Source organism: Lygodium microphyllum, chromosome 12 (genome assembly GCF_053477565.2).
Source record: "Lygodium microphyllum isolate KBCC chromosome 12, Lygodium_microphyllum_v1.1.10, whole genome shotgun sequence".
Classification (NCBI taxonomy): Eukaryota; Viridiplantae; Streptophyta; class Polypodiopsida; order Schizaeales; family Lygodiaceae; genus Lygodium; species Lygodium microphyllum.
Window position 1 is genome coordinate 143812906 of NC_141146.1, and position 24156 is coordinate 143837061.

Below are 24156 nucleotides of genomic sequence, written 5' to 3' on the forward strand. Positions count from 1 at the left end.
CCAAGTTTATTTTTGATACAATTTGCTTTTTATTCCTGCCCTCGATGCTTCTCCATCGCTCACTTTATCACCCACAAACTCCTCGAATTTCAAATAGAGGGATGCACATGAATATATGAAAATGATGTTTGAACATTGGTCTACAAAAGATTACCAAAAAGCTTTTGATGAAGTGGATAGGCTTGCATTCAAAATGGTGCAAGAACATGAAGATCAAATACTCAGAGCTATGCCATTGAAGATCAGCCCTGAACATGTTGATAAAGATGATATTTATAGGTATGTCTAGAATAAATATGATTCCAAAATGATGGGTGAATCCTTAGAGAAAAGTCCTACTTCATATATTCCTACTTGGTATATCATGGATAATAATGCCATCTACAACATTTCCTCTTCTAATGAGGATAATGAAAGTGTGATTGATGATATTTTTGTGCCCATTAATCCCCATCATGCCACTGATGGTGATCCTGAATATCTCAATGCCCATTTTAGTAAGGGTCATAAGTATGAGAAACTCAAGCCTAACAAAATGGGTGTTCCCGCTAAAGTTGGAAAGTTTCCTATATGGTCCATAGTTGCCAAAATACTTGATGAAATCAAAAAGTTTATTTATATGATGTATGCTTATGTTGGCCAAAATTTGTTGGATAAACCCAATGCTAATAGACTGGATATTCTTAGTACAATGACTCATGGTTTTGTGGGAGGCTTATGAGGCAATTGTGGGCATTTATCCATCCCCAAATCAAAGCAATGGTTGCATCTCAACCTGACCTTGTAACTCTTTTCTTTAAGCTATTACTAGGTGAGTTTGTTGGAAATAAGTTGGATGAAGTGGTTGAAACAAGAGAAGATTTCTTTAAAGCAAAACCTTGTGATCTTTGCAAATATAAGGATTATCTGATCTACGTGAGAGATTTATTGTATCAAGGATTGGGTGCTCACTTGATAGCAACATGAAAGAACATTTGGTATGCTCTTTTCTTGAACCTATCCCATTTTTCTACAAACAAAAAATGCAAGTTGAAGATAGAGTTTTCAGTGATAGCGTGGGTCAAATTATCCTGACCATAGAACAAACAGTGAAAGAAGTTTATCACAACAGAAGCTAATCTATCTCCAACAATGGTTTTCTACTGAGGTGTGCAAACATGCTTTAAAATACTATAAAGACTTTGGATGTGAAAAGTGCCATTGTTCTCCTTGAAACTCCTCCTCTCAATCCAAAGTGGTGGAAAAAATCTCGATCTTCCAAATGGCATAGATCTACTAATCAATTTTCTTGCCATTCACATTCTTCTGACATGCGTCACATGTATAACAAGTACCACAACAAATCTCGACCTTGGCAAAACAAACATTTCTCTAAGAAAGCCAAAGATGTAAAATGTTATATTTGTGGTAATCTCAACCACTTAGCAAACAAATCTCCACAAAAGAGGAAAATAACAACCCAAGGCTGAAGGCAAACAAAAGGTAACTAATCTGCACCACTATTTGTCTAATGATGATTCTTCTAATACAATAACATGTATTCACTCTATGAGGAATATGATTTTGACTACACTCCCTCCAAGTATGCGTTTGAATGGTCTTATTATGATGATTAGACCTTTGCTATCTTTATTCCTCACAAGAAGCTAGAATAATTACACAAGCCACGAACACTACAAAATTCGTGGATGATTTCACTAAGACTTCCATTAAAACAAGTGGAGAACTTACTGCACTAACATAAGCATTTAAAGCTATACAACTTCAACTCCAAACTCTTTGCAAGAGTTTCAAAAGAGTTTTAAGAACTCAAAAGCATATTGCTCAAGCTATTACATGAGTTTTACAAGAACTCACTACTTCACTCCCTCCATCTCCTGAAGTTTCTCCTACTGGTCATGGTTCCTCTTCTATGAAGACTATCAATCAGATAAGACATACAGTAAAACACCACAAGCGTAAGCTCAACATTAATGCTTTGGAAGGTGATGGACCAATTCCAACAATTTGTGTCAAATTACATTCTTCAGGGGTTTTTTTTTAATACTTTGGTCCATATTGGTTCCAATTTAACCATTGCTCCTTGTGAGCTTTTCTTGCCAGATGTGGTGGAATACAATAGTCCTATTATAATGGAGCTATCCAATAACAAAGAGATTACTCTTTCCACTATAACTAAGGCTTTTCTCTATCAGGGTGACATCAAACTTCTCATTGAAATTCAATGGATGAGACAAATGCAATATGATTTACTCCTTGGAACTGATATACTGAAACATTTAGTTTCTTACACTTTTTAGGTAGAACATATTTATTTTTCCTGCTTGTGAAAAAAGACTAGCATTCCTTTGCTAGAAAAGGTTGGTTGTAGTGTTTATACTATTTCTCAACCTTCATCACACACCAAAGAAGAGTATAGAGAAAATTGGTGTCAACAAGAGTTGCAAAAACATAAAGAGGACATTCAATAGATTCAACAAGCTATGAAGACCTATATGTCTAAGGATCCCCTCTTGTTCAAAGAAAAACATCAAAAGTTTGTTATCTCTCTTCCACTAAAAGACAATGCTATAGCTACAAAAGCAATGCATAAAGGCATGAAAGAAGAAGATCTGGAATTATGCAAACAAGAAATTGTTGATCTCTTACATAAGGGATTAATTGAGCCTACTAACTCCCCATGGTCTTGTCAAGCTTTTTATGTGAACAAGAAATCTAAGAAAAACAGAGGCAAAAAGAGGCTAGCGATCAACTATAAACCTTTGAATAAGTTTTTAATTGGTCATGGTCACCCAATCCTTGTAAAAGATCTTCTCATCAAAAGAATTTGGAAGGCAAAAATCTTTAGCAAATTTAATCTAAAGTCTTGTTTCCGGCAATCACCAATTTTGGACAAAGACAAGTTCAAGACAGTGTTTTTTGTTCCTCATGGACACCATAATGGATAGTTCTTTCATTTGGCATCAAAATTGCCCCTACATACTTCTAAGGGTGGACAAATTTTATGTTCTCCAAATTCTCATTGTGTTTGGTGTGTATAGATGATATCTTAGTCTTTTCTGAAACCATTTAGAAACACCTTAGCCATCTTAAATTGTTTATGAAAGTAGAGGATGCATCCATGGTACTATCACCTACTAAATCCATAATGTTTGTAACTAAGGTAGATTTCTTAGGCTTACAAATCCATCATGGTATCATTAAGCTTTAGGAGCATGCTCTTAAAAGAATTTTAGATTTTCCAAACACCCTTCCAAATGTAAAAATGCTTCAACAACTCTTAGGATGCTTGAGCTAGATTAATTCCTCTACTCCTAATCTTGCCATCTATACTCAAGATCGTTACCTCTTCTCAAGAAAAATCAAATTGTATGGAAACCTCTTCATTCCAAAACCCTTGGATAGCTAAAATTCGTGATACAAAAATTACATTCTCTACATCTTCCTATAGGTTATCCTCTAATCATTTATACACATGCATCCGAGATTAGCTGCAGTAAAAAATGGATTTGTGTGAAGAACTACCAAAAACACATAAGGAAAAGCAACTACAGATATGCCATTATGCCTCTAGCGTATTTTCCCAAGCTCAAAAGAATTACCCATCATAACAAAGGGAAATATTGGGCATTATCAAAGCCATCAAAACTTTGAGAATTTATGTTGAATTTATTCATTTCACTATACGTAGAGATCTACAACATGTGCATGGATATCTTACAAAAAAAGCACCTACAAAAATCGGCAATAAAAGGCTCCTACGGTGGTCTCTCTTTTTTGATGAGTTAGATACCACTTTCGAGCATATCACTAACAAAGATAATGTGCTAGTTGATTTACTTTTCAGCATCCACTTAGTCTCTGTGCAGTGTACATTATTCCCCACTCACCAAAGCTCACTTTATTCTCTAGCAAAAAAGTGATGTATGATTCATACTGCACTCACCACTCTTGCTCTTTGTATCAAACAACTATATAAGGAACCTCTACTCCTCTCAAAAACACACAAGAAATAGAGCAAGCAAGAAACTCCATACCTGTAACACATCTCTTGCTGCAATCTAACTTCTACTTCATTCCATTTTGTCTCAAATCTATGCTGTCTCTTAAGACTCTCTAATTTTGTATGCTCTTTGTCCAATTTCCACTATGCTCTCTGTGCTCATCATTCCATTTTGTCTCAAATTTGTGCTGTCTCTTAAGACTCTCTTATTTTGTATGCTCTTTATTTGATCTCTGTTATGCTCTTTATGCAAGCAAGAAACTCCATACTTGTAACACATCTCATGTTGCAATCTAATTTTTGCTTCATTCCATTTTGTCTCAAATCGGTGTTCTCTTAAGACTCTCTTATTTTGTATGCTCTTTGTTCGATTTCCACTACGCTCTTTGTGCGAGGTATCAGAGCCTCATATTTGTGTTTTATAAGCTATAAAAGGTCATAAGTGATTGTACAATTGCTTAACTCTGTGTGGCCATTAATACCATCTACCGTGTTGCTGTGAGAGTATGTGATGTGTGAGGCTTGTAAGGTTTTGGATTTTAAAGGAGTGCATGAATCCTCTTCCGTCCAATAATTCCTATGGCTTCTACAACTTAGAATATCTTTACCTTAGCATTCAAGAGCTTGTCTGAGCATTACAAATCTTTGGGGAATTCAACCATTATTATGGATGAAGTTAATCCAAGTGTTAAATGGATACTTCCATAGATTGGTGCAACCAACATCTATGGTGAGAATAGTGTTTTCAACTTTCGAGCTTCCACTCTTTATGTTGAAGATCAGGGCATACTAGCTGTTGGTGATTTTGTTCCAATGACCAACATGTAAATCTTCTCTCTCTCGTCATGCATAAAATACCAAATACTCATAAATAAGATCCCTATTTACATCTTAGTTACATAGCTATAGGAATAATACCTCTATTTCGTCGTGGTCTTTAATGCCTCATGTGTATGGCAACCGTTTTAGGCACCCAACATTAAGAAATCATGGATATGACAGTAGGAGCAGTAGTCTATACATTATCAAATGGTCCTATCTTCTTTGAACTCCACCCAAACTATGTTATTTCCACAAAAGATCCTTATTTAAGTGACTTGCTTATCTTGCATGTTAGGACTTCAAGTTTGTATATAAAAAATGCTTCTGCAAACTTGACCATTCAATATGGGTTTTAGGTTTATATCACTAGCCATTCCTAGGGTGTTAAAAGGTGTCAATAGTGATAAGGACAATGGTCAAACCATTATTATGAAAGTAGATGAAAGCACCTAGAGGTTTCTTCCAGAATGTGTCAATTGGTCTAAAATCATTCTTCCTCAAGAGGCAATTGGATATACCAAAAGAAAGAATTAATACCTCCTAAACCTCTAACAGTTCCCAACATCAAAGGAAAAACTCTTGTGCTCCCCTAGGATCCTTCTATTTTTCCTAAAACAACCAATGACACTATTGTATTGCAATAGCAATAACCCACATTAAAGGTATCTCCATCACAAAGAGCAAATGCTTTAAAGTTTCTGTGTGCTCAGTATACACATTAACAAATCACAAATGGAATTTGTTCCCACTCTAAGAAGCTAATTGAGAAAACTTCACAAAAGTATTGAATGTTGTTACTAATTCAACTATTAGAGTCATTCCTATAAAGTAGCCCCACATCTGTGAGACTAGAAGATGATTCTACCTTGTCTATGGGCTACAAAGCATGAACTATGATGCATCTTGCCCTCACTAGCATGATTGAACATCTAGAAAAATTGTATGGAATGTGTGAAGCCCTTTGAGGATGTATTGCAAAAGCTGGAAAGGAAACTTTCCCACAAGTCTGTACAACAAGTTCCTCTTGCAGTTCCTTCATCTTCCTCTCAAACAAAGTCAATCTTTGCTTCTACCATACTTACTCTTCCTACAATGGATTGGATAACTTTTTCTGAGAAAATGTTGATGAAGAAAGGTTGGACTCCTCTATTCGGTACTCCTACTAGAGGTGTTGGGGGGCGGGGGGGGTAAAGGCGTCTATGCCTAGCCGATTGTGTATTACTACATTGACAGTACACACACTACGGATGTCATCATCGTGATGTTTTGAACTTTGCTTGCTCATTTGGCTTTCAACTTCTATTTTAGTGGGAGCTATTTGGCTTTATGTATTGAGCCACATTTGACACTAGATGTACTATAGAGCATTTTTTTAATGCAATTGAGCTTGAGCTTGTTACAATGAGACAGTGGGAGTGTGGCATGTGCTTGCTCTCTTCATGCTATATGTATGCAATTAATGCTGCTTAGTGGGCTGATTTGACTTTTGTTTTGGGCTAGCACCTATCTTTGCCATGTTGTTGTCAATGATGTATTCATCATTCATGGCTATGTATTGAGCTTTTGTTGTCGTTGCTCAATTAGTTGTGCCTTTGGCGAGTTTTTTTTGTTATATGTGAGACTTACTATATGCATGATTGTTATGCCTATGGGATGCATCTCAGTTTGACACATTGACCTTTGACATTTCTCGGTGCTAGTTGCATATTCATTCACTACTAGTTGTCATTCTTCCCTAGCAGTTGTTGTTTACATTCTATTAGTGATAGCTCCTGCTTGGCTTTGATTTCTTACAGTTGTACTCTATTTTCAGCATGGTGTGTTTATAGTTTATTACAGTATTTATGAGAGCAGTCATCTCCCCTTAACAATCTTTTGCTTACAGTTTGTGGATAGTGTTGACCTTAGTTCACCCCAGTTCAAGACGGAGAGAAAGAAGTCCAAGAAAACTCAAAATGTGGATACAACTGAAGAAGTAGGAAGGGAAATGGCCAAAAGCACAAGGGCAACCTCAAAAGCTAAGTCAAAGGCAAAGGCGCATTTTTTAAATGCAGGGTGCCCTTAAAACTCTTGTAAAAGAATGCCAGGCTCCCTCCGGTGCAAATTGTAAAAGGTAGAAGGGCATAGGTAAAGAGAAAGGGCAACTAGAAGGGAATGGGAAAAGAGGACCTTGCCACAATGGCTGGTCATATAAACAAGGGGATGGGTACCCCAAGGGATAAGGGTTTTGTATATAAACTCAAAAAGTGAATGAGAAGCTTATTCTTTGGTGTGTGGCTAAAGTGGACTCTTCTTCTTCTCTTCTTCTTCTCTTCTTCTCTCCTTCTTGCTTGCTTGTGTGTGCTTGAGAGAGGGAGTGTGAGAGTGTGAGGAAGTGAGGGTGAGGGATCTTGGAGAAGAAGCTCTCCATCATCTCCTCTCTTCTTCTTCTCTTCTCTTCTCTTCTCTTGTCTTGTCTCGCGCGTGGCTATGGAGGATGGAGCTTGGAGGTGGAGGCTTGAGGATGCTTGAGCTTCTATCATGAATTGTGGAGCTACCGGCTTGCTTGAAAGGAGGAGGCTACTCATTTGGGCATCAAGGTAAGCTCAGTATACCTCGATAGGATTGAAGGAGCGTCAGCTAGGTGATAGATAGCCATTTGTGCTCGCTTGAAACACTTGAAGCAATAAGCAGTCCGTGGGTCTTGGCGATTGAGCGTGAGCTCCCTCTACATTTTGGTTCCATTGTTGTTGCTGAGATCAACAGATTCAAGCTTGAGCACTTGTGTGCCTCAAATCAAGCAAGGAAATAAGGGTTTCATCCCCGAACCGGAGCTTGAGATGGGTAGGAGATTTTGGGGTACTTTTAATCTTTGAAACAAGTAAGTATTTCAATTTTTTGATAATTAGGAAAGTAGGAGGAATCATTTCAATATTTGGGTTTTGATTTTTGTTGCATTTAGAGTAGGATAAGATCGAGAAATCGAAGCAAAAAGCTTTAGGGTTGATGTTGTAAAACATGCCCAAATAGGGTACAAAACTAGAAAAAATGGGGAAAAAGAGCACATAGATGTGTTAATGTCGCAAGGGGAGTGATTGGAGAGGTCAATTGGGCAAGGGTTTAAAGCCCAAGAGATCAAGGGAGAAGCTCATTTGCAACAGTAGCATTGAGAGAGAGAGAGAGAGAGAGAGAGAGAGAGAGAGAGAGAGAGAGAGAGAGAGAGAGAGAGAGAGAGAGAGAGAGAGAGAGAGAGAGAGAGAGAGAGAGAGAGAGAGCTTGGAGAGACCCATTCCTTGCGATCAATCTATCGGCCTCTACGAGTGTTTTTCAAGCACATCAGGTATATACAGACCTTAATCTTTGTCCATTAATCTATTCTGGAAGTTCTTGCCACCTAATATCCTAATATGCCATAGATCATGCAAAAAAATTGAAAATCGTCTTGGTTGTTGCCACGTGCTGTTGCACTCAACTTGTTCGAGTCACAAAATTGGATGGCCACTTCGGGCCAAACACCAGAATCGGTTTGCTTACATTCGGCCCACTTGGCCTCATCCACTCGAACCACCATATTTGATGCATCCGAATCGGACGTTTGGACACTTGGCCCACCTTGCCATGTGGCATTTGGCCCAAGCATTCGGACACGTCATTTGACCATTCGGCTCGGCCAATTCGGCCCAGTTGTCACTCGGCCCACTCAGCCTCGTGAGCCAAATCTGACACTCGAACCAACTTGGCCCAATGGATTTTTCTTGAATTGACACTTTTTGACCTTGACTACGAGCCCTCGAGAGCGATACATATGAAGAAAACACTTTTCTCGTGCAAGAAACGAGAGAACCAATGAATTGTAGATCTAGCAACGATGCTAGCCAACTTGCTAGTTGTCCACCTTGCTAAGAGCGCCAAATTGAGCCCTAGACTCTCAATTAGACCTTGACTGAGCAGAAGGACACATCACAGCCCTAGAGACTAGCGAGAGCAGCCAACGATCGAGCTTAAAGCCCTATTAGGCCGATAACATAGACATGAGTGTTGAAGCTGCATTTATCATTCTACATTGCACCCCACATTGTTTTTTGACACTTGAAGTTCACTTGAAGAAAAGTTTAAAGCTTGATTTCGCATAGTACATGGAAAAGAGTACACACATACACACACATAATGAAGGTAAATTAAGGATTGTCTGCGAATAACAAGGAACTCACTTAGACGTAAGAAATTGAACAATGAACCCACCAATAGGAGAAGACCCTAAGACTTAAATGGGTAATCGAGAAACCCGAGTTGTAGGACCAAGAGGAATACACGACACAGGAGTCAGACGCATCAAGGACCGATTATCATGGAAGTGAATCTACCTGACTTGATCAATCTCATCGACAACCCGGTGGAACAAGAAACCGCAGACATGGCAGAGACCAGCTCAAACCACAAATGCAAAACGAAGAGCTCGATCTAGGGGATTTCCTGAATGAAATCCAACAAATGGTAACCAAGTATGATTTACAAACCCAGATGGATCACCATGGCGAGCAGGACTTGGTGCAGAGAAAGAGAGAGTAGTAGAGGGAGACCTTATGCTGAGCGAGCTTCTCATGAAGTGACTATTGGATAACATGTCGGCAGAGCAAAGTGTAGCAGCACTAGCAACTTCATTGCTCACAGGATTAGGAGTCACTTTGGGCTTTAAGAGCTAATAAAAAATCCATGTTGTTACTAAGCAGTTAGATAAGTACCAGCCAAACCATATAGTTTCATGGAGCAATTCGAGTAGGTCTATGAGGCCAATGGCCTCACTGATCTCGCTTATAGCGCTCACAAGCTTTTGGTCTATGCCTAGATGATAAGGGTAGGACCTAATACACAAGCTTAGATGCTGCAGAGTGCAATAATTTCAATAACCTCAAGAATCTCTTTATTAAGAGATTCTTGGAGACTGGGTACTTGGACAATCTGATAGTGCGGCTGATGAACGTAAAGCAGAAAGACAAGGAGGACATACGGGACTACGTTACCCAAGTGTGGAGTCTCTTTAATAGAATCCTAACAAACAAATGACCGATTGAGAGATCGGTATCCATCGTCTTTATCAATGGAATACACAGTGAAGATCTCTACAAGGCCTTGGCAGGTAACTCAAGCTCACAGCGAGACACACTGATGACTAGAGTCATTGAAGAGGCCATTTGAGTGGATGACCAGGTCAATGAGAGGAGCTCTAGGAGCTCAAATCAAGACAAGACTAGCTCTAGAACCTCATGCAACATATGATGAATGCAGTCACAAGAAAGGAGACACATGATTATGTATGGTATGTTGATTTAGGTGCATCTAATCATATGACTAGTCATGTTGAATGGTTTGGAGAGATGCATGACTTACAAAATCCAAGTTATGTGCATGGGTGATGATTCATGCCACCCAATTTCACACGTTGGAAAGGTTTCCTTGTCCTTGCATGATAGTCAGATAAAGAGTCTGACAATTGTATTACATGTGCCATCAATCACAAAGAATCTAGTGTCTGTTGGCCAAATGGTAGAGCAAGGGTTGCAGGTTCGATTCAATGAAAAAGATTGTTTTGTAGAAGACTTTAATGATAAGTGTAGGTTGGTCGCAAAAGGAAGTAGAGTTGGCCGCTTGTTCAGTTTAGATGCTGGAATTCTTGCAATAGATGCTGCTATGTATGCTAAAGGTAAAGGAGTGGTTGCAAATATTGAAATATGGCATAAACGTATTGGACATGCAAATGCACAAAGGCTAAAATCAATGCAGTCCAAACAGTTCGTTACAAGGTTGCCTTCTTTTAGAGTTGCAGAATTTCATCTAAGACTTGGGATTTGGTACCCTTGCCTAAGGGTAAGAAAGCTATTGGTTGTAAGTGGGTGTACAAAGTCAAGCATAATGTAGATGGTTCTATTAGTAGGTATAAGGCTAGGTTGGTTGCAAAAGGCTACGCTCAAACATATGGCATAGATTATGAAGAGACGTTCAGTCGAGTTACTAGGATGGCAACTGTTAGATGCGTGATTGCCTTGAAAGTAGCCAAAGGTTGGAGGTTGCAGCAAATGGATATTAAGAATGCCTTCTTGCATGGTGAATTGCAAGAAGTGTATATGGAGCAGCCAACAGGTTATGAGGATTTAGAGAATCCCACATCTGTGTGCAGGTTAAAGAAGGTGATCTATGGGCTGAAGCAAGCACCTAGAGCATGGTTTGACAAGATCAGAGTATGTTGTCAATATTGGATTTTGTATTTCTGATGCTAATCACTCACTTTATGTGAGAAGGGGAGATATAGGTTTGGTCGTGATAGTCATTTATATGGATGACTTGATTATTACAGGTGATAGTAACAATGGGATTGCTGAAATTAAGGACTTCTTGAAGAAGAAGTTTGAGATGAAGGATTTTGGTGAGCTGAGATACTTTCTTGGTATTGAGGTGATCAGATGTGATAATGGTATATGGCTATCCCAAAGGCAGTATGACTTGGATATGTTATCCAAGTATGGTATGACAACATGTAAGCCTCTTTTAGTACCATTGGAGAAAAATGTGAAGTTGAGTGCTGACATTGGGGATGAGATAGAAGACCCTAATATGTTCATGAGGATAGTAGGGAGTTTGATTTATATGACTATCACAAGGCTAGACTTGAGCTATGTTGTTGGCCTTGTCAGTCAGTTTATGCAGATGCCTAGGAAACCTCATTTGGATGCACTTAGACGTATATTGAGGTATGTGAAGTCCACTTTACATTATGGAATTTTTTATGAGGCAGGTAAGGATGTACATGTCTTTGGATACATAGATGTAGATTGGGCTTGTAGTATGTCAGATAGAAGATCTACTAGTGAATTCATGTTTTCCCTTGGTAGTGCAGCAGTTACATGGAGCAGCAAAAAGCAACCTACGGTTGCTTTATCGAGTACAGAGGCTGAGTATAGAGGTGCTGCTATGGCAGCATGTGAGGTGGTATGGCTACAAAAGTAATTAGGTGATTTGGATGTGTAGGGAGATGGTCCAATTGTCATTCATTTTGACAACACGAGCAGCATACAACTAGCTAGGAATCCAGTGTTCCATGCTAGGACAAAACACATTGAGGTGCACTACCACTTTGTGAGAGAGAAGGTACTTGTAAAAGAGATTGACTTGGTATATATCAGCGCACAAGATATCAGCACACGAGATTGACTTGGTATATATCAGCACACAAGATCAGATAGCTGACATTTTCACAAAGGCATTGGGTGTAGAGAAGCTTCAAAATTCTGAAGCTTACTTGGAGTTGCAGAGATAGAGTTGAGCTTGAGGGGGAGTGTTGAGATGGCAAGCTCAACATGTGTGGACATTGATGATGGACTCCCTGGCTAGATGGGTCTGCACGTTTATACTTAGCATGTTGTTGGTCATTCTGATACTCACATCGCCATTGACTTATCACTTATTATATTTACTTTGTTACACCTACCTACAACTGGCAAATATATAGTGCCAGTCGATTAGTGCAGTCTGTTATGCACTGTTTGACTTAGTAGGCCACTTTCCTTTATGTTGTATATTATCTATACTTTGTGTACATTGTATAGTGTGTGGAAGAAGAAGAAGAAATCAGCAAGAAAATGTTTTGGCCTCCATCTCTCTTCTTGTATTATTGAGTGAGCTTCCTCTTGTGTATACAGTGTGTGTTTGGCACAACAGCTCAAGCAAGTCCCCCCACCACGCGATTCTTGACAATACACACACATGCACAAAGAGAGTAAAAAAGAACAATGCATGCAACATACATACATACATACATATACATATACATGTACATATGTGTGTGTGTATACATACATACATACTTTTTTATAATTAAGAAACTTAAAGTTGACCATAATAATGTGCATTGTCATTTTTCAATCTCTCTCTCACACACACATTTATCACAAGAAAGCTCAAAATCAAATGTTGTTGAGTATGTGTGCAAAAAAAAAACTTACCTTCTCAGGAGGGAAGGGGGGGGGGGGGCGGGTGGGGGGGGAGGGGTTGAGGGGTCACCTAAAAAAATGTAAGTGTACCATGTGCGATCAACGAAGGGTTATTTTATCTAGTAAAATTTATAGGATTACATTTATAGAAGGGTTTTTTAATTACAATTTGGAAAACATCCACAAGTTTCTTAAAAGAAAGGAGGTCATTTTGTTACCTTACAACATGTAAAGAAAGGGTATTTTCTAATACTATTTAAACACATGTGATATAGAGGGTTTACATATAGTGACCCCCTTGAGCCTACCTTTAAGCGATGGTTTTTCTTACAAGATGTGGAGAAAATATATATTTGGAAGAGAAGCCCTCTCTTCTTCTTTCTCTCTCTAGATACTCTCTTTACTCTCTCTCTCTCTCTCTCTCTCTCTCAAATATCTCCTCTATATACCTAGAATAGTCCTTTGGTATTTTTGACCAAAACTCAACTCCATGCATATCATCATTTCTAGACTCTCCTCAAGAAATGGTGGACTAGTTGGGAATGAGAATTCCAATTCACTTTATAGGGAGAGCATAGGAAAATCACCCTAACAGTAGTCTAATGCCTACCTAAGAAGGGTCACTTCATAATCAATTAAAGGCGAGAGTGGACTAAAATTGCACTTAGTTCAAAGCAAGTGGAGTTGTGTTTTCAACCTCCATAAACATTAAGACTAGTACACTCAATCACAATCCAGTCCTCTAAAATGATGTTGAGTTGGTTGAAGCCCCAAGAGGAACACCAAGGAAAAGGGGTTTCTACTGCAAGAAAATCTATCTTGTAGCATCAACAAGCTTTTATTTCATCCTTTTGAGAACCACAACAAAGAAAAGAACAAATCTTCACGCAGCATCATAGTAGATATCTCCCATGGATTTAATAGAACCATAATCTTCAACATCTTCATAGAATCTATCAATAGAACAAGAAACACAAGAGAAAGACACCACTTTTGAATGGAAATAATCACATAGTATTCATATTCATTGTTGTCATAGTTTTCTCTCTCAATCTCTCATAGATAGACACGTTGTTTTTAAGCATAGAATTGAATTTCTCTCACTTCTCTCTCTCACATACTCTTGCCCTCTCAATAATACATCATAGGCTCACTACAATACTCAAGAATGTCACTCAATTCTCCTCTCTTGGTCGTGGATACACCTCCCAAAAGGTATGTTTGATATGAAAGGGCACCAAAGACATCATAGTGTCCTGTGAAATCTGGCTTCTGTCACTATTCTTCTATAACCTTCTGTGAATCTTGATCACCTACTTTTTCACTTCAATTAGCTTGAATATAGCTTCCATTCATCCTTTCCTAAAACAAAAACACTTCCCAAAACATCCATACATCCAACATAACACTCAATAGAAACGAACAAAACAGAACACACAGCAACATAAATACAGAACAACAGAACCACAGAATCTTACAGAAGATCAATAGAGACCACAAAAACCAAACCAAAACCAATTCAATCTTTCATAAACCTTTTAACACAACCTCAACCATCTCTCAAAACATTCATTCAACCATCTCAACAACCAAAACAGAAATAAAATAGAAGAAAATCAGACCTTACAAAACCAAATAGAAAAAATTACAAAACCCTACAGAACAACATATCCTCATGAAAAACCATCATAAACCCTTCAAACATAAACCATTCCAAACACTTCAAAACATCTTCAAATTCAAACAATCCATCACCAAAAACAACCATTCAACAACAAAAACAATAAAAAATCAACCCAAAAAACATATCATTTCAGCACTCAACTTATCCCCACACTTAGAAAGGAAGCGTCCTCGCGACCTTAGAAAAAAAATGAATAAGAGCTCTAATATTTGCTAATAAGAATCTTCAATCCAGCTCAAATCACCAGCTACTATCACGACCCCAACATATCAGCTTCATAGAACCTGTATCTAAAACACATATGAAAAGAAAACCAATAACATCAAAAACCATTCCAATCCCATAAAACCAAAATAACTCAAACTATTAAAGGATATAAGAGTTCAGCATCCAAATTCTCACTGCAACCATGTTATAACCATCATCAACAATCTTTACAACTTCATCTTCATCAACTCCTCGCAATATAAAAAACAAACAAAACCCAACATAAAAAATATCCATATACAAGTATAGTCTGAATGGCACAAATCCCCAAAATATTGGAAAGAAAGAAGAAGTTTCCATTAAGAAAGAGAGGATACAATCATGAAAACCCTCCTACTAAGTAGGACGAAGGTATTTCTTCTTAAATTGCATACTAAATTTAAGACGGTCTAAGGCTTTATTCTCATTTACAAAGTACTGAGGTACATTTTGGAGGAACTGTAGACAACACATCATTTCTAGTAAAATTATGAACCTAGTAGGGAAGGCCTGTGCAAAGTAATACAGAACATCCATTTGAGCAACATCTACATCCTCATTTGGATTAATCAGCAACTGTGGGATACTCTTTCAAGTATTCAGGGTGGACTGCTGACGCATGAAAGCAAGATACCAACAAAAATGAGCTGTAATGCGAACAATGGTATCCCCAAAAGTAACATGTACTCTAAAAAATGGAGGTAAGAGTTCGAACATGCTACAAAGGTATCCTAAGACCCTGGAATAAAAGGCCGTCCTATCATAGAATCATGTAGTGTCCATTGTCGTCAACGAAGTATGTCACTATCATACCCTGGTGTATCCAGCACTGTCTAGGGAGGAAGGTTAATGTAATCGGATGAAGAGGGCAATGGAATAAAAGGGGAACATTGTAATGGAGGATATGATAGATCATAAAAGGAAGGTAAATGAAGGGATAAAGAAGGTGGAAAAGATGTAGAATACATCAAAAAGGTATGGAGAGATTCTGTTGGAAAAATAGAAGGAATAAGAGGAACAGTAGGTGAAGGTTCAGAAGGAGTAGGAGATAATGTAGGATCGGCAATGAAAGGACATGTAGTAAAAATAGGAATATGAGGAAATCCTAAAGGGGTAAAGGATAAGAGAGGAATGGTGTTAGGACTAGATGAAAGAAGAGAAATATAAGGAGGGAAACGATAAGACATGAAGGAATAAGAAAGAAGATTTGCAGGATCTAAGGGATAAATAGAACAACAAAATTATGAAAAACATTTTTGAGTCGACGAGGCTCCAAAGCAACATCCTCCAAAGGTGGATGTCAAGCATGTCCCTTACACCAAAATGTCTGCTCATGATAGGTTCTCAAACTTTCTGCTAGTAGAAGCTCAACTAAGTGCACATACATCACTGCTTGTAAGATGACATCTCCCACATAAACATTCAAATCTTCTTCATTAGAGATCTGCATATGGCCTGTAAGATATATGAAATATAGTAACTCGACCTCATGGGAAATCAACTCATCCACAAAGCGATCAAAAATAGCTCTCAAGAGATCCGCAGGCGAGAGATTTGACCATCCATCCTCTGGAGGCTCCAAATCCACATTGCTTAAGGATATATATAAAGCAAATCTCTGCTGGTTATACTTCACCCAAAAGGAATGAGAAGGTGATACCAATTCAGTATAATGGACAAAATCATTCTGCATGCAATCCATACGCTGATGAAGGCGTTCAACCTTAGCTGAGAACCCATCACATAGTTTAGCTTTTGTGTTGCAACTGATCAAGCTCCTCTGTGGAAGACAAAGTAGAAGATACAAGAGCGGGAGGAGAAACAGAAAAAACAGTCACTCTTTGGTTAAGTTCTTCAATAAGCTTCCTTTGGGACTCTACAATTTCCTGAGAATGCTGCAGCTGTTCCTTACTAGTAGCAAGTTTACTAGCCAAAGTGACCATTTCCTCAAGGGCAAAATTTTTCTCAATCATGAGAGATGCATTCTCCTCCTCCAATTTAGTAATCTTAGATTCCAGCTCTTGAATAGTTACCTTCTGTGAATCCATTAATGCTGTGGCAGTAGTCATTTGGTTATGGATATCACTGAGTGTAGCCCTTTCGGAAGACAGATCCTCCAGTGCCTTACTCAATTGACTGGATAAGGAATCCACCTTGTCTTGCATGGAAGTATAAACACTTGTGTACAGTGTCTGAAGACAAGAAGCGAGGGAGGTTTCCAGAGTAGACTGGATATTTGAAACCATCTGTGAAAGCATAGGTCCAAATAATATGGTTTGTAAAGATGAAGGAACCTGCAAATCTAACTGTCCTTCCTTTTGGGCTGCAAATAGATTGGTACAGGAGAGGAATGAAGGAAAGGCACTACCAGAAACAACAAGAGTGGATGTTTGTACCAGGGAATCTAGTATAGGAGGATTGGAAGGACCCTTCATACGAAGGCGTTTCTTGAGAGAAAACACAACAGGGGACTCTTCATCGTCTAAATTAGGTTGCGTAAGTCGAGGAGAAGGAACTGAAGATGTAGGCTGCACTGGTAAAGGAGCATGATCGAGCATTGGAACACTACTAGGAGGAGGTGCAAAAGTGAGGATTCTCTGTAATAAGGCACCATAGGAGACATTACTGTTTTGACCCTTCCATACTCGCTCGAAATGTTGATCCTGTTGGGGGTAAAGGCGCCTCTGCCTAGCCGCCCGTGTATTACTACACTGACAGTCACCGCCACTGCACACTGCAGGTGGTGGGCGCCCGTCCACCGTCACTTTATTCTTTATTCTTTTAGTAATAGTTTGAATAAAGGAAGGCCCGATCACACATTATGACTGTTGCAGTTCCCATTTCTAGTCTCTCCCTTTCTTGCTCTTGCTCTCTCGCCATAGCTCTTGAGTCCAACCTTCGATCCATCGCTCCCTTTCAACTGGTATCAGAGCTTTGCTTTTTGACTCTTGAGCTTGGTTTGTGGCATTCTCAGCATCCCATCGACTCCCTATTGCATTCGGTCTCCTTCTCGGCAGCCATATCCGACTCCCTCGAGCTCCCATCACTCCCCGATTTCCCAAGCACCTTCCCGGCATTGTTGGGCACCTTCAAGGCATTACATCAGAGGTATTTGATCATTTTCTTCAGTTCTCAGGTCTCACACAAGATTGGGGCAGCCACCATTAAAGCTCCCTTGCTTCATATCTCACTTGCCTTTGAACAAGACTTGCTGGAGCTTGTTTGAGGCCTTCCTTGGCTTTAACCGGACCCCTCTGAAGCTTGGCCACCATTTTTTGTAGCCCTAGGACCAGCATTTACAATTGGCGGAATCACAGAGCCCTCCCATATGTGTCTTCAACATTGACAATCACAACAACAGCTCTCCCCCTCCATTGGCACTTGGAAAGGCTCCATTTCGGGCATATGAATATGCTTTGATGCTTGCTTTTGATGGTTGATGTGTTGGCATAGCATTTGGACTGGTTCAACACTATTTTGGGACTGTCATAATAGTCCACATGCAGTTTATGACAGTATTACACTGACGTTTGATGCTACAGCTTGTTTGGCATTGTCATTTGATGCTCAGTTGGTCCCGTTTGATGCCCGGATGTTAGGGGAATGTATGCCTATTGTTTGGCAACCATTTGGAGCTGATTTTGGTGCTAAAATTCTCAGTTTTGAACAGTAAATCATTGTCGTACACAGTTGGACTAAAGTCATTTTACTCATGTATACTTATGCCTATGCTTTTCGAGCTATGTTTCGGGCATATATGGTGATGTATTGACAGAAAAACTAGTTGCATTACGATACCATTCTCGTAAGCACACAACTTATTGCCTACGTATAATTATTTACAATCCCTAACTTTTTTTGGCTAAGATCAAAGCGTATGTTAAGTTATGGAATGATTCCTATTGATCCTTCTATAACATGCAATCAAGATTCATGCTACTAAGCTTTAGGGTTTTATGTTTAAAACGAACCATGCAACCTTTTTCTACTTTCATTTCTGAATGAATTATTCGTATGCTGAAATTACACAACCTTTCGTAACTACTTACGTAATTGATTTGAGTTTTATGCCAATTTCCTAGAGATTAATCTACTTCACGCAGCCCTAGAATCATTTCCATGCCTTGCGAATTCCTACAGTAATTAGCAACCTTCTTTAAAGAATCATTTTGAAGAAAAGATGTCTAATAATACGACATGTGATTTATTCTTTCCATGCATAATCGAAGTGTACTACCATAATTTTGACTTGTAAAGATGGTCATTAGTTGATCTAGATTCGTTACTTTGCAATGCATAAAAACCATTTGCTAAGAATGCATAGATATCTTATGCTTCTTTTTTTGTTCGATTCATTGAAAAATACCAATGACCGAATTCTTCAATCGTGAGCTATTAGCCAAAGTATTTCAATCGAAAAAGTACATGCTAATTCAATAAATGATCCATGCACAGTTGCAATATTATGACGTAAATCAAAATTAGGAAGAAAACCTGGACTTGTGGATTCGGTGAAATGTCCACATGAATGCTAGGAGATGATCCTCCTGCAGTTGCGCCTTGTGCCTTTTTAGGAGCCATCGAGACTTCGACCTTCTTGCCTTGGCTGCAGACTTATGATCTTGGCCCGTCTCCTTCGCTCGCAAAACTCCCTTTGTGATTCGGCTTCCTTGACCGATTGCACCATCTTTCGGAATCGGGCTGTAGAAGACCTTATAGGATCGTGGGAGTTGCAATAGGAAAGATAATTTTTGAATTCGACGGTTAGAGTGAACTTGAGGAGAATCAATGAAAAGAGGGTTTAAAACTTGCTAATATGGCTTTTGGGGATTGTAAGGAAAAGGAAACTTGGAAATTCTGGATATAATAGGCCTTCACGAAAAAGGATACAATGATTTTAAAAGGCTTGTGTGGGAAGGGTTTTTAAAAGGAAACCCAGGGTTAAAACCTTGTGGACATGCTATGAAAAAGGGCTTTAAAAAAACTCGGCTATTGTGAGCTTTATGGGTGATGCAAGGGAAAGGGTTAATTCCCGAGGATGCAAGGGGAAAAAGGGTGCTTAAAAACTTGGGGTTATAAGGACCGCTTGGGAAGGCTTATGAGAGTCCAAGGAAAGGGCTTTAAATGGACTTTGTGGAATGCAAGGGGGGGAAAAAAAAACTTAAGTCTTGGGTTAAGGTGAACTTTAAGGGACTTGGGTGGAACCCCACGGGAAGGGGTGCTTAAATCCTGGGGGGTGGGGTTATAAAAACCCGCTTGAGAGGGCAATAGGAAAGGGGGCTTAGAGAGCCCCCCTTAGAAGCTTCCAAGAAGCTTCTAAGGCTTCTAGCCTTAGCACGTGGCAGGGAGGAAAAAGGGATAGGAAGCTCGTCGTCGCTGGCGGCTTGATTCTTCAGACGGCAACGAATGGAAATGGCGCTGGCGGCGTACTTAGCTTCAGGCGGCAGCTCACGATCCCAAGCAGCAGCTCACAATCCTAGGCGGCACCTAATGCAACATTTCGATGTCTTCAGCTCCTTTTTTTTTCAAGCCCTTTCTCTCTCTCTTGGCCTGCAGTGTTATGGCCCTCCTTCCCTTACTCCCCTCCCACAGGGATTTTATAGGTGAAGGGAGGGGGACCTCCCCCACCCATGCGGCTACTTGCATGGACATTCTTCCCCCTATGTCTTCCAACTCGTGCTGAATCAATTGTGCATCACTCCCTTCCCTTCGTAACCACAATGCCGACATTGTCATTTTCCTGAGATTTCACATGGCCTTGTAATATTTTCAACAGAAATATTACATTCTCTCCCCCTTGGAGGAATTGAGATGTCCTCATCTCGAGATAAACTGGGGATATTGATGGTTGAGAGTGCTTTCATCCATCCAAGTGGCATCCTCCTCAGGATAATATTTCCACTGGACGAGGCATTCTCTCAAGGTTCTGGATCTTAGTTGTCTCTCCCTAACATCTAAGATCCTATCAGGCCGTAGCTCAATGACTCCTTGGCTAGGCATTACAACTTGTTGGTCATCAAGTACATGGTTAGGATTAGGTACATACTTCTTCAATAGGCTGATATGGAATACATTATGAAACTTTAGGTTCTTAGGGAGTTGCAGTCTATAAGCATTAGGTAATAATTTATAGAAAATCATTTAGATAATATCATGAAATAATCAATGCATTAAATCAACAGAAAATTATATAGAAAAATATATACTATACACATATAATATAGGTGCGTAGTAATATAATTCGATGTCTAAGGCACTTGAGGATCTTATATGGTCCGCAATACCTTGGACTTAGCTTCTTGCAATCTCCTAAGGATAGGGAATGAAGACCATGTCTCCTTCCTCAAAGATTCTATCTTGACGCTTCAAATCCGCGTAGGCCTTCTGTCTATCCTTGGTGGCTTGGATGTCCTGTCTTATTGACTTTACTTGGTCATCCATCTCTTCCAACATCCACCTTGAAGCTTCAACCCTCAAGGTTGGATCTGAGAAGTTTAGGGGACTTCGACAATCATGATCATACAATGCTTGAAAAGGGGTCATCTGAATGTTTTGTTGGTAAGAAGCATTGTAGGCGAATTCAACCAAGGGTAAGTATTGAATCCACCTTTTTGGTTCACGACAACAGTGTGCCCTAAGCATATCCTCGATGACTTGATTTACTCGCTCCATTTGGCCATCAGTTTGGGATGGTAAGCTATGCTAAAATAGGGTTGAGTCCCAATGGCTTCGAAGATAGCTCTCCAGAAGTGTGATGTGAAGAGAGAATCACAATCACTAAAATGATTCTCCTAGGTAGCCCATGTAGCTTGAATATCTCCTTGATAAACAACCTTGCAATGTCTGAGGCTTTATAGTTTGTCTTTACTGGAATAAGGTGTGCAACCTTAGTAACATGTCAACCACAACCATGATGGAGTTGTATCCTCCCTGAACTTGGGGTAGGCCAACGACAAAGTCCATACTGATGAATTCCCATTTGATTTGGGGAATGTCAAGTGGTTGTAACTTTCCTGGCATTTTGACACGTTTGGCTTTGATACGTTAACAAGACAAACACTCAGTGACATATTTGAGAATGTCACCTTTAAGCCTCTCCCAATAGTAGCTCTTCCTAACTGCATTGAGAGTCCTGGCATAGCCAAGATGTCCTGAGAAAGGGGAATCATGAGCTTCCCACAATATCTTCTGCTTAAGTGACTGGCTTGCCGGTATACATAATCTCGTTCTATAGTAGACAAGTCCACTATTGATAGAGAATTCATGATACTTAGCCTGTAGCTTTTGATCCTGGTCCTTGATAGGGATCTCCCTTAGCAACTTTTGATAGGATGGATCATGGCATGCTTCCTCTCTAGCTAGCTCAAGTATTGGGTTGCTTGGCATAGACTCCTTTGTGGCTAGAGATCTAGCTGTTGATGGATTTTGCAAGATTAATGAGTTAAGGAATGCCTTGCGACTGAGTGCATCAGCAACTACATTCTCCTTTCCAGGTCGGTACTTGATTTCAAAGTCATACTCCTCTAGCACTTCAATCCATCGATGTTGCCTCATGTTGAGCTCGTTCTGGGTAAAGATCCACTTGAGACTTTTATGATCAGTCATCACCAGAGTAAACTTGTTACCCAACAATTAGTGTCTCCAAAGCTTTAGAGCATGGATGACAGCTAATAGTTCTAGATCATGGGTAGCATAATTCCTCTCATGGCTCTTCAGTTTCCTTGAAGAGTATGCTACAGAATGACCTTCCTGCATGAGCACACATCCTAAGGCAAGCGTGCTTGCATCAGTTACTACCTCAAACTCCTTACTAAGGTCTGGAAGTTTTAGGATAGGTGTTGATACCAAACTTTGCTTCAATCTATCAAAGCTGGTTTGTTCGGGAGTTGACCATGCAATGGATGTTTGCTTCTTCAGTAAGTCCGTCAGAGGTGCTGCAATCAAAGCATAGTTTTTTATGAAGACCCTATACCATCCTGTCAATCCAAGAAAATTGTGTATTTCTTTGATAGTTGTTGGTATTGGCCATTCTAGAACATCCCTAACTTTGGCCGGATCCACTGAGATTCCTTCCGCTGATACGATGAATCCCAGATATTCAATCTGACGTTTGAAGAATGCACATTTCTTCATCTTAGCATACAACTTGTGTGCCCTCATTGTCTCAAGGACAATCCGAAGTTGGGGTTCATGATCTTCCTCCTGTTTGGAATAGACTAAAGTGTTGTCGAAGAAGATGAGCATGAAGTCATCAAGATATGGCCTAAACATATCCTGCATTAATCTGTTGAAGGTGGCATGCGCATTCGTAAGCCCGAATGACATAACTAGAAACTCAAAGTGTCCATATCTTGTGTTGAAGGCCGTCTTTGGGATATCTTCTTCCTTGATCCTTATCTGATAGTAACCAGACCTGATATCAATCTTGGAGAAGATCTTCGCACCCTGAAGACGATCAAGAAGCTCATCTATTCTAGGAATAGGGTACTTGTTCTCGACAGTTGATTGATTAAACCCTCTGTAATCAATACACAGTCGAAGCATTCCATCTTTCTTTTTCTGGAATAATACTGGAGCTCCCCATGGTGAATTGCTAGGACAGATGTAGCCCTGATCTAGCAGTTACTTGAGTTGTTCCTTAAGCTCAATTGCTTCTGGGATAGACATTCTATAAGGTCTCTTTGCAATTGGCGCAGCTCTTGGTACTAGCTTGATCTCATGATCCACTTCTCTTTGAGGCAGGAGTTCTGTCAACTCTTCATGAAATACGTCCGTGTATTCCCTTAGCCATGAAGGTTCTTTACTAGACTCCTACTTCTGATCTAACTTATTGTGTTTAATCAAGTAGACAGGTAGTCCATTTCTAACTCCCTTTATAATCCGAGATGCTTTGGCCAATTGAATTTTTGGCTTTCCAGCCTCACCTTGAGTTGTGACCAATTCCCCTTCAGAGTTTTGAAAGGAAATTTGGCCCTTTCCACAATGAATGTGGGCATCATTAGGTTTAAGCCAATCCATTCCGAGTAGACACTCATGGATACCTAGGTTCATGACTCTGAATTTGACCGAAGTCGTCTTTCCTCCCAGAAAGAATTCCACCTTAGCAATTTGCCTAGTATAAGTGACCTTACGACCATTTGCTAATTCCACAAGCAAGGTAGGTGCTTCTACTGTGGCTATTCCTAATCTTCTTGCACAAGTTGGAGAGATAAATGAATATGTATTGCCACAATCAATCAAGGTCTTGAAACCTTTACCTTGATAATTTGACGGTGTCTGAATCACCGAGAACTAGCGATTCGGGCCTTTCTTGTGTAGAGCGGCATGGATTGTCGCCCTTTCAAACTCTGCTTCCATGGTCGGATCTTCTTCTTCGCAGATTTCCCTGTTGGCAACACAGGCAGTTCTTCCTTTGCCTCGGGTAGCGACTCCTTAGC